At 31.8% G+C, this 14,075-nt stretch overlaps 2 long non-coding RNA genes across 2 annotated transcripts; one reads left to right on the top strand and one right to left on the bottom strand.

The window, feature by feature from the left end:
- The first annotated feature begins 501 nt into the window (after positions 1-501).
- LOC132734168 (uncharacterized) lies at positions 502-4,654 on the top strand. The gene is made up of 4 exons (XR_009626275.1): positions 502-759; positions 2,032-2,184; positions 2,767-2,920; positions 3,817-4,654. It is a non-coding gene; the product is annotated as an uncharacterized LOC132734168 (long non-coding RNA).
- Positions 4,655-5,789: 1,135 nt separating this feature from the next.
- Positions 5,790-12,834, bottom strand: LOC132734169 (uncharacterized). Its single transcript, XR_009626276.1, has 3 exons — positions 12,092-12,834; positions 8,997-9,096; positions 5,790-8,753 (listed from the first exon to the last, which is right to left on the bottom strand). It is a non-coding gene; the product is annotated as an uncharacterized LOC132734169 (long non-coding RNA).
- Positions 12,835-14,075: the final 1,241 nt, after the last annotated feature.

The following is a 14,075-nucleotide window of genomic DNA, read 5'->3' as shown; positions in this document are numbered from 1 at the left end:
CTTCCGCCGTTACTATATAATTCAATGTAAATTTCTAATGACGGAAATCCGCCGTTAGAAATACCCGCTCCGCCATAAGCTATCTATTTCGCCGGTATACTTGTCCGGCCGAAAGATTCCGCTGTTAAAATGAAACTGACGGAAATCTGTCGTTTAAATACCCGCCCCGGCGTTACAAATACCCGCCCCGCCGTTAGATATATCCATAACCCGCTGTTAATTTTCAATTAATTAACGCCGAATTGATCCCGCCGTTACAATGTAAAGTAAACACTACTCCGCTATACCGCCCTTAGAAAACCCGCCATAAGATAAACTACCGGAAAATCGATTAAACCACTACGCCGAATCGCTCTTTGCTTCTGACGGAAAACTGTTCTGTTCTGTTCTAATATGCACTTGATCGGATTTTTTTACGCCGGTATTGTTACTATTTTTAGTAACTTTCCGGCCGAATGAAAACTTTCATTCGGCCGGAAAGTTACTAAAAATAGTAACAATACCGGTGAAGTGACAGAATTGAACTGAATTGAACAATTTTCCGTCGTTAGCTTCATTAATATTCATATCCAAAGAGCGGGATTTGTAAAATGTTTTCATTGGTCAATGCAAATGTCACATTTATAAATAACAACAACAACAACAAGCCAGCATCTGAATTGTTAGGGAATTGTCAAACATCTAGTCAGAAGTTTCTTAATTATTACACATGAGGAAGTGAGAAGTTTTTTTTATTCTAAAACTATCACACATGAGGAAGTGAGTATCCATAATTTCTTTATTTGTAATTTGCTTAATTTAATTAAAAATGAACCAAAGTAGTGGGTGGGGTATGACGATTATTTTGAAGTTTTATAAAAAATCTGGAACTTAAAATACTGTATTTTTAGTCCCAGACAAAATACAATTGCGTTATCTGTGAGAATATTACATGTAGGTCATATTATATTAGGCCTAGCAATGAGCAAACTAAATAACTAGTAGTTCATTTGTGATTTGGTAGTGCTGCTCTTGTTGCTGCACACAGGGTCTTTCAAATTATATTTAATTACCTTTTTTAATCACCATTGATTATATCTCCATATTTCACTTTATAATTAACATGTATGTTAAACACTAAAAAAATGAGGGGTGACTGAAGTTTTTCAATCAAATTCCAACAAAAAAGGTTGGGGTGTCTGTAAAAAATGGCTTAGGATGAAGTGTCTGAGGGGTGAACTGTCTGTAAATCTATTGAATGACTATAATAAATGCTGCCTTGGTTGTAAAAGATTTGATAATGAATTTCGGTACACATGAAATCGAACCTGAAACCCTGGTTCTGGTCCTTCATGCCATATATGCATCTTATATGTATACTTACAATACTGCACGTTTATAACGTCATTTTTCTTTGGATAATCGTGACGTTTATATAGTTTTATATACACGGCTGCTGTTGATTCATGCAGAAATCTTACTTTTTCTCTATAAACATGATGCTTGCTGTAATATAAATTTGTTATAAAGATTGTTGACAGGTTATATGGCCGTTTATAAACGGCTGTTTGCTATATAACCCTCGCCTAACGGCTTGGGTTATATTTACAAATAGCCGTTTATATAGGGCCATATAACCTGTCAACGATCTTTATAACTAATTATATATACACTTATATGGTATGTTCTGCATATCTATAGCTTGTCATTTTTGGAAAAATAAGTTAACTTGTATGAACAATTTACTGGCATTGTTGTGCAAATACTGTTGCTCATTACTCAAACACTCAATATAAGTATTATATTCAATACTCATGGCATTCATATTTGGTCCAAATTAAATGATGCATGATGGCATTGCACTATTACTTACAGAGACCATAAAAAGATAAAAAGTCTTCAAAGCCCATATCCCTATGTTATTAGACCTAATGACCTACATATACATCTGCATTGAAGAATCAAAATAGGTTCAAGGTGAGCAATTCTCTTACAAATTAAAAATTCTTTGCATAATGCTAATGATATTTAACTTTTGAATTTTAAACACAGGTAAAAGAATGTGTTGTGTACAATGCAAGGTCCTACATATGTGACGGCAACTTCTTTCAAGAATGGTGGGGGAAATGATATACAGCAAATTTAAAGGAGGTTTACCAGCAGGTCATTTGTACTGTGGGAACTGTGGAGGTAAAAGTGAAGCAGGTATGTCGTAATTTTTCTTTGAAGTAAGATGTCCTCTCAGATAATTTCCTCTGTAACAAGAGAATGTGGTATGAGTGTCCGTGGCCGAGTGGTTAATGTTGTTGTCTTCAAACCACTTGCCCCTTACCGCTGTGGGTTCGAGTCCCGACAGGGACTTTGAATTCTCTCATGTAAGGAAGCTATCAAGCTAGCTTATGGAATGTTATTGGTTCTACTCGGGTATGGGTTTGTTCCTGAAATAATGCACGGAAGAGTAGTAACCCACCAGTAAAGCTGTAACATCACCATATGACCTATACTGTGTCGGTGTGATGTAAAACCAAATAAAAACAAATAAAAAGAGAATGTGGTGGTTCAAAAGTAAATGCGAAAATGCTTAACATGTTGAATGATCATATATTTAAGGAAATACTTGTGTTTATTTCTTTCTGTTTTGAACAATGTTTGTTTTAGTGTTAATATGAACATATGTATTTGGTGTTAACATTAATATTTACAACATCTGCTATTTGTACTTTATAACTAAAGATAAATTAATTTACATTTACTCGGCTTTCTCATTACATATTTTTTGACTTTCAGACTTTGCCCTCATTATGAATATCAACCTTTTCCCAAGTGACACTGAATGAAATTCAAGAGGATTGCAATTGTACACATTTGATCAGGTGACTAAGGAAAGGGGACACTGTCTCTTGAAAATCAGATCTACAATTTACTTGTCCAGAGTTATTGGGTAAGATTAACAGGTTGATACTGGGATTTTTCCCATCTGTAGCAGGGTCTGTTAAAGGGTGAAGCTCTCACCATATTATTTTTCCACAAATTAAAGGGAAGTTTCCTTCCCCTTCCTGAGAAAAAAACCTTTTATTCGAAATAATGTAGAGTATTCAAGAAAATTAAAGGGACTCCACTTAGGTTTGTTTTTTAGGTGATGGGACTGGAATTTTTGTTATTGTTTGATGTAGGTTTATAGCAATAGCTTGTGACAATAATTTGTTGCTTTTTTCCAGAATGTTTGATTGTATATTATGACCTACATGTAAATTTGAAAAGCATTTTAAAGTTTTAAACTTAAATCAAGCTAATATTAATTCCACTGGAAATCAATTGTCATTTCAATTCTGAGTATCTTTCCATATTTTAAAAGACTTACTATGGTTGTGGTGATTGAATTATAAATGATAATGACAAATGTTGATGAAAAAATATCAAAACTACCTAAAATATGAAAAATGCCCCACTCTTTTTATAAATTGAACATAACCTGTAACAACTGAGAAGGATATTTAAAGAAGTTCATGGGACATAGCCATTGTTGATTATTTATGTGAGATCAATTATAAAATTGAAAACAAAAGTGACAAAATGTAGTAATTTTCATGTGAGCTTCTTGGATGGGCAGTCACTTTAAATTATGATTTAAACCTTTTGGATCACAATGTAGCTATGACTAATATGACTTATTATGGTCATCATCTGTACCAAGGTATTGGATATATATCAAAAGTGGATAAAAGAGTGCATTTTTTACAATATGTTGGAATGTCTGAAATATATTGTGTCTTAAAAAGTTTATTGCAATTTTGTTTAGAATTTTAACATTTATACCAATTCTTCTGTATTTTTCAGGGACCTGATTCAGGGGCCAGGATGGATGTTAATATCATCCAAGAATTTCGAGACATGTGCAACTTGATGAAGACTTTACAAAACAAAAATTGCTTAATTAACACATACTTTAACTTACAACCTCCTGTCAGACATTTCTGCAAGGAATCAATTGTACCATACACCAAAGGCTTATAGTGATTTTGACATTTTTTAAGTTTATGGTATTTTTTATGAATCATAACAAATGGATTCAGAATCTCCTTGTTAGAGATTATGTTGATTATTCAGTTTGAATGAGGGGACACATTCAGAACACCTTGCCAATAACAGTATACCGATAATCCTCTTGCAAAAAGTTCTGTTATGTCTTTTTATAAAGTAACAAATGAAGAGGGCAAGGAGTAATAAACATATTTATTAGAATTCCTACATATAGGAAATTTAAGTGTATTTCAGTGACTAGTATAATAATAATTTCAAAGACGTCTCAGAATATAAATAAACAATTACAATGTAAATCCCCCCCACCAGCATACAATTACAATAAAAGGACTAGAAATAACATAAAAATCATGTATTTGCATTCTTGCTTTGTAAGAACATAGTAGTGTAATCATCAATCAAGAAATGTACATTTTACTTTCATAACTTAAAATATTTTTATTTAAATGGACTTTTTCCTAACATTTATTTTCTTGTCATGTTATTTGATAAACATGTATAATAATGTACAGATATTTTTTGTGTTTGAATGAAACTTTATATATATTTGTTCTTGTTGTACCAATTACTTATTATATTTTGTAAACACATATGGAGAGTGCAATTTTCTTTACATATTAAATTTGTTTTAGTATTTCATGGCATCATTTTTGTTATCTGAAATATTGCTTCTCTTATTACCACTTCCCCAACACAAGGTATATTTGAAGATTGTTTATTGGAGTTAGCTTTTCTGTCTTTCATTTCCTTTTTGAATTTTCTTTTTTTTTTAAATGGAAAATTTGATATTTTGCTACAGTTATGTCATTGTTGTCTGATAACTTTAAAAGTGGTCATATTTTTTTTGTTAAATTTCAAAATGTATTTTCTTTATGCTCTGGCAAAACAACCTTTAGAACAAGACCTTCAAGTTAGACAATTTGTTGACCTTTAAAGGCACTTTATGCCTCTGAAATGCTTTTATTTTCATTTTTAGCTCGACTATTCGATAAGAAAAAGTAGAGCTATACTAGTTACCTGAGCGCCGGCGTAACCACCTATGTTAAAGTTTTTGTAATACCTCAAATATTTGCAAAGTCCATTGACATATAGCTTTGAAACTTTGCACACTTGTTCACCATCATGACCCCAACCTGTAGACAAAAGATGGTAACTGTATTAAACATTTTGACACAATTATGCCCCTTTTTGACTTGGAATTTACATTAAAGTTTTTGTAACACTTCAAATATTTCAAAAGTCCATTGACATATGGCTTTGAAACTTGCACATTTGTTCACCATCATGACCCCAACCTGTAGACAGGAGGTAACTATCAAGCATTTTTGACAAAATTATGCCCCTTTTTCTACTTATAATTTACATTAAAGTTAGCATACCACCTCAGATATTTTCTTTGACATCTTGCTTTGAAACAAGTTGAAATTTTATACACTTCTTTGTGAGCATAATTAAAATTTTTGCATGAAATTTATGCCAAAGTGATCAAAATTACTCGACTTTTTGTTGGAGGTAGACAAGCTAAAAAATCTTAAGTAAAATTCTGATTTTAAAAGGGAAATCATTGTAAATATTTGCATTTTTTAAAAACCAGAAATATTCATCAGATAACTCTTTGTAAGATGACTTAATATTCTTTGGAAAGAAATTAGCCAAATCTGTTGAATGATTCATATTTTGTCCTTGAAGGCGGAAAAATTCCTGTTCAAATATTTTAGAGTAACAAGACCAAAGTAATAAGGTCATAGTTTTTGGCAAAATAAAACACATTTAGCTTGCATAAATATGTATTTATCACAGAGAATTATTGATCACAGAGAAATATTATGTTGCATCGCCAAAAATATTTTTAATTTTCAAATAACAATTAAAATTTAATAATATGCAAAACAGAAGCCAGTGCAATGTGGAGGCAACACTCTAACTTTTTCTAAATTCAAACAAATAAACAGTTTTAAACAAACAGTTAAAAAATGTAAAAAAGAAAATGCAAATAAACAGTGTATCAAACTTTAACAAGAGCCATTGCCAGGCGGTTGCAATGCTAAACTTTTTTCTTTACTTTTCTAAAAGCAAACAAACTGTTTAAACAAATCTCTAACTAGAAAATTAAAAACAAGAGCACCGCTAGGCGGAGCATTATATGCCCGAAAGTAATTTTTTTTAGTAAAGATGAAGCATTGTAAGACATTGGAATTAAATAATCAAATAACAATCCTGCTATGAAGTTTGAATATTGTGGTCCAAATGGAACTTAAGTTATGCCCCGGAAATTGTTTTCAGTTTTAAAGTAATAAAGACCATGACCTTTGACCTTGTGACCCTAAAAATTACTAGGGGTCTTCTACCCAATATGGACAATCATCCTATGAAGTTTGAATATTGTGGGCCAAATGGAACTTAAGTTTATGCTCCGGAAACCAAATTGCTAACGGACAGACGGACGGACGCCAGGGGATATAACATAATATGCCCGAAATTCTTTTCCATAAATAAATGACAAAGTTAAGAAAATATTATACAAATTCAATTATTTGACCTTGACGGTGAAGGTCAATTATAGGTTAAGTTCAGTTCAACCTTTTTGAAGGTCTTGTCCAAAAGGTTGTTTTGTCAAAGTATGAAGATAATGCATTGATTGCCATGTACAGTAAATCATAGAAATACACAGTGAAATTCAATAATTTGACCTTCAAGTTTTGGTTTATACAGAATTTATTTTAGTTCGATTGTGTAGGAAGCTATTAGCTTACAAATACACTTTCGAATCCATTCCTGGAACTATCCAGTACTGAGCAGTGAGTGTAAAGTTTCTTGCTCAAGGAAACAAAGACTTGCCCCGTCAGGGTTTGAACCCATTCAGCTAGCGATAATTAGATTACTAGTCCAATGCGTTAACCACTCGGCCATGCCACTACTAAAAGTTTATTATGGGTTTGGTATAGATGAAGGTCCTGACCTAAAAGATGTTATGTCTAAATATGAATATAAATCACAGAATTATAGCCAGTTACAGGGAAAAAAAGAACTTCATAAATTGGATCTTGATTGTCACTAAAAGGTCAAGGTCACTTCTAAATTACTCAATGTTTTTTGAAAGCTAAGCTTGCTTAGTCCAAGTTTAATCAAATCCACGCAAGAAAAAGATAATTATGACAATTTAACCAAAATTCAAGTTTAATTGTTTATTTATTTAAAAATGTATTTCTTCTTAAAAATTTGACAAAATCCAAACAAAACAGTGATCCCAGAAAGAATGCATTGTTTTCATAGATTTGACATTGTGACCTAATTTTTCCCACATGTTACCGCAATCTAAATTTGCCAAAATATAAATAAGACACAAATTCAAAAACAGTTTTAAATTTTAAAGAAAACTGTCACCAGGGATTTTTTGGCTTATTTTATAGCCGTTATTGGGTCATATTCCCAATTGAAAATAGTATATTATTTTCCCAATCCACAGGAAAAAATTCCCAATTGAAAGTTACAAAATAAAAAAATTGAATAGAAATTCTAAAATCTTTTTAAAAAAAAATAAGGGCTTCTCCACTGTAATAATGCTTAAATATTTGAAGATGCCATCTTAGACAGTAAATGTTTGTATCCATTTAATCACTGTAAAATTTCAGTCATGCATTTTTTCTCAATTTTTAACAAAACACCGCTGAAATTCCTAATTCCATGGGTATAGGTCATGTTCCCAAATTCCTGGAAAAAATCCCTGTATAGCTTTCTTTACATTTAGCTATGAGCAATATTTATACCTAACCAATATATCATAAATACAAAAATCTAACAAAGTTTAAAGAAGATCAAATAAATATATAAAGAAGGTTTTTCCTTGATTGAATCTGGTTATCTAGCTTTTACCAAAGATACCCCATTTTCACCCAAGAATCATTGATGTAAACATGCTTACTATTTTTGAAGACAAGTTTTAAAATGTTTTTCTTTGATTTGATGCGGTTAAAGAAACAGTTGTCACTTTTCTTTATTCAATATGTCTGTTGCAATTTGGTTATATATTAATATATTAAATTACCACTATCTGAACTTTGGTTCTAATATAGTGTGTAACATTGAACGCCCTTCCTGGTAGGCAACTTAACTGGTCAGCAATAATAAGAATGACTTTAAAAGTATGGTAGAATAAACTTAAATACAAATCCAACAATGTTTTACATGAAAATGACTTTATCCAAACTGGTAAAAGTGCATGTATTCTTTGCTAGATAGGCTTGGGCATGTAGCAGTTAATACTTCAGATTTAATACAGTCAGTTAAAGGCTGACAGTCACATTTTTCACAAGTTATTAAATCAACTTAAACTTTGTCAAGCTGAAAGTTGTTGTCAGTGCTCCGGAGAGATAGTGTCCTTTTCCAGTTTTATACTTCAAAATAGCAGGTGTCACATTCCAAGCTGTAAAATGTTGCCGCAAACTTCACTTCAATATTGTTATATTTTTCTGAACCTTCAGGATCATTGATTTGAACAGAGTTCCACTATAGCCCGTGTTAGGCGGTGTAGGGGATGTTGCACTTTTCCTTAGATAGACTCAAGCAAAGTCTGCATTTTTCATGTAATTTTAGAATCTCTCTTTTTCCCAATTTTTTAAAACATACATGTAGCCAATATCTCTTCTATCATGATATGCAGCTCTATGATTTCAAAGTAAAAACTCTGAAACTGTCTATGTCTCTTGTGTTCTTTATGTAGATTATAACGTGACCTGTAGAAAAATTATGAACCATTAAAGTAAACAATTTTATAATAGCTCTGATATGGATAATTCAAAATCTTTTTAGATAGTGATACATAAAAAAAATGCCTTTTACTTTCGAAATAATTGGATCCTAGTGGCTAACCATCTTATCAACTTAGCCTTAACACAGAAGCTTGAATGTGACAATATTCATAATTGTTATTATCTTTTAAATAGAACAAACTGTACATATATAATGACCTAACTCACCAGTATGTGATATTTTCCACAAAACTACCAAAACATGAAAAAGCAGAAACACTTCCCCAATCTCTCAAAGTTGTGCACACTCTATGACTGTCAGCAAAAACTGTAAATAAAGAGGTTATATAAAACACAAGATTCTGAATATAAATAAAATAATATGTAGTTTAATTAATAGAAAGTATAAGCCATCCTGTCATTTTGATGCTTTTCATTTCATGTACTATATTAATATTTACTAAGTTAAAAAAATCATGAAATTATAACTATTGTGACTGTCAGGTGGGCACAGGCTTGACTTTTTCTTTTTCCTACTTGAAAGATAAACTATGCTAATCCTTAAGTTAAGTATTTTAATCACAGCAATTTATTGAAATTCTTACTGAATGTGTTTAATTTGAATAAAAGAATGAATAAACTATGTATGGGAAGGTGTTTTCCTAATAACTGGTCAAGTAAAGTTAGTATTTTCTTTAAAAAAACTGCCAGTTTTTTTTTTACTTTTTAAATGACACTATATATTCAAATTCATTATTGTGATCACTTTCGGTTAATAGAATTTTAAACATATCTTCTTTGTTTTAAAACAAAACATGTTTATTTTATATTAACAAAAAGACTGTGTAGCAATTATAAATATTTTCTTATATTAAAATCTTTAAGGTCAAACACATTGAAGAAAGTATATGGGATTAAACAATATCCTTGAAAACCATTACTTCCTTGAACAAATTTTAATTGAGCTTGATTGTCAAGGGCATTTAAAGGTCACAGTCAAATTTGAATCATTATCATCATATCAGTTTTTTTTCCATATGTGTTATTTTGCCAACAAGAGGGCCATGATGGCCCTGAGGTCGCTCACCTGTATATAGGCCCCGAAGCGGGGCCAGTTTAATCCCCAGGGCTTTTATTTGAACAAACTTGGAATTAAGACACCCATTAGAAGATGTTTCATGATGTTAAGTTTTTGCTTTACACATATAAGGAAAAACAATGACCTTCTCCCCCCCCCCCCGGCAGAGTTAATTTTAACCCAAGGGCTTTTATTTGAACAAACTTGGTAGACACCCATAAGAAGATGTTTCATGCTAAACATCTAAGCTCTAGCTCATTGGGTTTTTTTAAAGAAGGTTTTTTAAGTTTTTACTATACACATATAGTTAAAAACAATGACACCCCTGGGGCGGGGCCAGTTTTGACCCAAGGGCTTTTATTTGAACAAACTTTGTAGACACTTATTAGAAGATGTTTCATGCTTAATATCTCACTCTAGCTATTTGGGTTTTTTCAAAGAAGATTTTTTAAGTTTTTGCTATCACATATAAGGAAATCAATGACCCCGGGACAGGGCCAATTTTGACCCCAGGACTTTAATTTGAATGAACTTTGTAGACACTCACTAGAAGATGTTTCATGGTTAATATCTAAACTCTAGCTATTTGGGATTTTTTTCAAAGAGGTTTTTTAAGTTTTCGCTATACACATATAAGGAAAATCAATGACCCCCGGGGCAGGGCCAATTTTGACCCCAGGGCTTTTATTTGAACAAACTTAGTAGACACCCATTAGAACATGTTTCATGCTAAATATCTTAGCTCTAGCTCTTTGAGTTCTTTAAAAGGAGATTTTTTAAGTTTTTACAATATGCATATAGGGAAAATCAATGACCCCCCTTGTGCGGGGCCAATTTTGACCCCAGGGCTTTTATTTGAACAAATTTGGTAGACACTCACTAGAAGATGTTTCATGCATAATATCTTAGCTCTAGCTCTTTGGGTTCTTTAAAAGAAGATTTTTTAAGGTTTTTACTATATGCATATAGGGAAAATCAATGACCCCCTGGGGCAGGGCCAATTTTGACCCCAGGGCTTTTATTTGAACAAACTTGGTAGACACTTATAAGAAGATGTTTCATGCCAAATATCTTAGCTCTAGCTCTTTGGGTTCTTTAAAAGAATTTTTTTAAGTTTTTACTATATGCATATAGGGAAAATCAATGACCCCCTGGGGCGGGGCCAATTTTGACCCCAGGGCTTTTATTTGAACAAACTTGGTAGACACTCATTAGAAAATGTTTCATGCCAAATATCTAAGCTCTAGCTCTTTGGGTTTTTTTAAAGAAGATTTTTTAAGTTTTTACTATATGCATATAGGGAAAATCAATAACCCCCGTGGGCGGGGCCAATTTTGACCCCAGGGCTTTTATTTGAACAAACTTGGTAGACACTCATTAGAAGATATTTCATGCCAAATATCTAAGCTCTAGCTCTTTGGGTTCTTTTAAAGAAGATATTTAAAGATTTTTCTTTCGGTTGCCATGGCAACCAGAGTTCTGCATGGAATTAAATTCTTTTAACAATTTTTAAAGGTGACCACCAAAGGAACATTCCTGTGAAGTTTGGATGAAATTGGCTTAGTGGTTTATGAGCAGATATCATTTGAAGCAAAAGTTTACGGACGGACGCCGGACGGACGCCGGACGAAAAGCGATCACAAAAGCTCACCCTGTCACTTTGTGACAGGTGAGCTAAAAATGAACAAATCCAACAAATAACAAAGTCTTGACAATTTTAGTAAATTTCAATAATTTTGCCTTGATTGTTAATGTCAATTAAATGTCAATGTCAAAATAAAAGATTCAACATGTAGGTTTGTCATATGTGTTCTTTGTACAAGTATGAATCAAATATGTACATAAATAACAAAGTAATGACAATTTAAGCAAATTTCAATGATTAATTTTAACCTTTCTTCATGTCAAAGGTCATATCAGAATACCTCAGCATGTTAGTTTGGTAATAAGGGTTCTTTTGTCCAAAGTGTAAATCAAATCTGCACATAAATAACAAAGTTCTGTCAAAGTTCACTTTAATATTTGATCCTGACAATAAAGGTCATATAAAGATCAAGGTCAAATATATTAATTACTTTACATTTATATTGATAAAGAAGAAAGTCACTGTCACTTTTTCATATGACTAAAGAAGAAAGCCACTGTCACTTATTCACTGACTGGACAATTTTTCTTTCTGTAACAGAGGCAGTAATTTAGTGCCCAAAATATCCCAAAAGCATGCAGTTTTGTGTGAACATCTTACCTCCTCTAAATTCTAGAAGTTTTAAGACTCATGACATTTGCTTATGCTTCCAAACAAATATGATTCCTGGCCCCATTGTTGGTCTTTAAAAAGAAATTTCTGACAGGATGAACAAACAAATCCTGAAAATAAAAGTATATCTATGATGTAAAAAGAGAAAAATTTATATTTTAAGATTATACAAGGAAGCTATTGAAATTTTTCAAGACCAGATCTTACTCAAGGGGAGCCCAATATTTCATTAAACTAAGTTTTAAGTTAATACAAGGCATTATCATTGGACACAATGTTTTTTTTCTAAAATGTTCCTGGGTACTAGTAAAAAGGAAACCTTTAATGAAGTTATGTATATAGTCTGTTGTCTAAACTCTAATCACCTTGCCACTTTTGCATGATGTCATTTTACTATTGCTAATGATGGGCAAACCACATTTTAATAGGGGATACATATTTAAATAGTAAATATATTACTTTGAATTAAATGTATTGTGTGCAACAAATAATTTGTATCTGCCACAGTGGAAAACAACCCTTACAAACTAATTAAGTGTAATTCAGAGCAAATGCAAATGATATTGAACATTTGACCATATATTGATATGGCATGACAAATATTGTCGATACTAACTTACTATATTTCACTGATGCATGTACATCAATAATTGTTTATAATTTAATAGTGATTTTTTTTGGTTGATTTTGACCCCAAAATAAGGTCTCTTCACAATGCCAAAAACACATAAAAAATTCACAAAAATGTGTAAAAAAATTCACAATTGGCAGCATTGCTTTTCAGTACCAAACAAAATAATAAACTGACAAATGACAATCTTGAGAATTTGATTGATATATTTTGAGGGAATAAAAAGAAGAAAGCTGAAACTATGTCATGAATATAATTATTAAAATGAATGAATAAAGTGACTACAGGTGATGATATATTCTTGTTTATTTTTTTCACAATTTGACAGATTATCGCGCTAAAAATTCACAATTTCAGGGGTATATAGGTTGTTGCGAAAAAAGTAAAAAAAATCACTGAATAAATTCCAGTGACTGTGTTCAATCTAGCTTTGTCTCAAAGAGGGTCCAGTGGGCCACATGCCTCAAATAGGGGGTGTTGAGGGAACAGCATGACAACAAAACATGTTAAAGTCAAATTTTAATACAAATACATGTATACTATTGTATGTACCTTTAAATACTTGATTGCAGAATACAGAAATTCACAATTTCAGATCAATAAGTACACTTGTTGGCTTGTATTTACAAGTAAAATATGAAGCAGTACAAGCAGAAACATGAAGAACAGCCTCCGGAATAAGTTTGCAAATCCGGAATTTTCGCAAACTCAGCTACCTTTTTTAAATTGATTAGAGAAAAAATTTAAAGACCGGTCAATAATAGAGATAGAGTTAAGTAAAACCTGGCCTTTGAAATGACGATACCCTTAAAATTAAATGCAGGGGAGACATTCAAAGTTGGCCGTCCCATGGGGTTTTTCGATTCCCCCACTGGGGATTTGGTCTCCCAGTGGGAGTTTCGTGGGGTTTCATTTCCTCTTTACGAGAATGGGAGAAAAAATTCACGGGAGAATTAAAAAAAATTATAAACCTTTTTTTTTAAAAAAAAATCACTAATCTTTACTTAAGATATTCCTTCCTACAAATATAGATCGAAATATAAATATTTTTAGAATCTCCCATTTTCATTATGGGTGAAACGCACCCATGGGTGAAATCACCCATCTTAATAATGGGAAGAAAATCCTATTTTGATAAATGGGATAAAATCCAATTTCTTATAAATGGGAGATAATTCCCATTCCTTGCAAATGGGAGAGTGTTCTATCTTCTAGGTGTGGCGCTTATAACATATAATACAAAATATACGAATAAAATAAAATCAAAAAATCAAATAAAATGGCAAGGAATATGCAACAAAATAATAATAATAATAATAATAATAATAATAATAATAATAA

The sequence above is a fragment of the Ruditapes philippinarum genome, unplaced genomic scaffold, assembly GCF_026571515.1.
Source record: "Ruditapes philippinarum isolate M1 unplaced genomic scaffold, ASM2657151v2 ctg4716_1_1_1_1, whole genome shotgun sequence".
In the NCBI taxonomy this organism is placed as follows: Eukaryota; Metazoa; Mollusca; class Bivalvia; order Venerida; family Veneridae; genus Ruditapes; species Ruditapes philippinarum.
The sequence above is the reverse complement of the archived record's forward strand: the minus strand, read 5'-3'. Positions and strand labels throughout refer to the sequence as shown.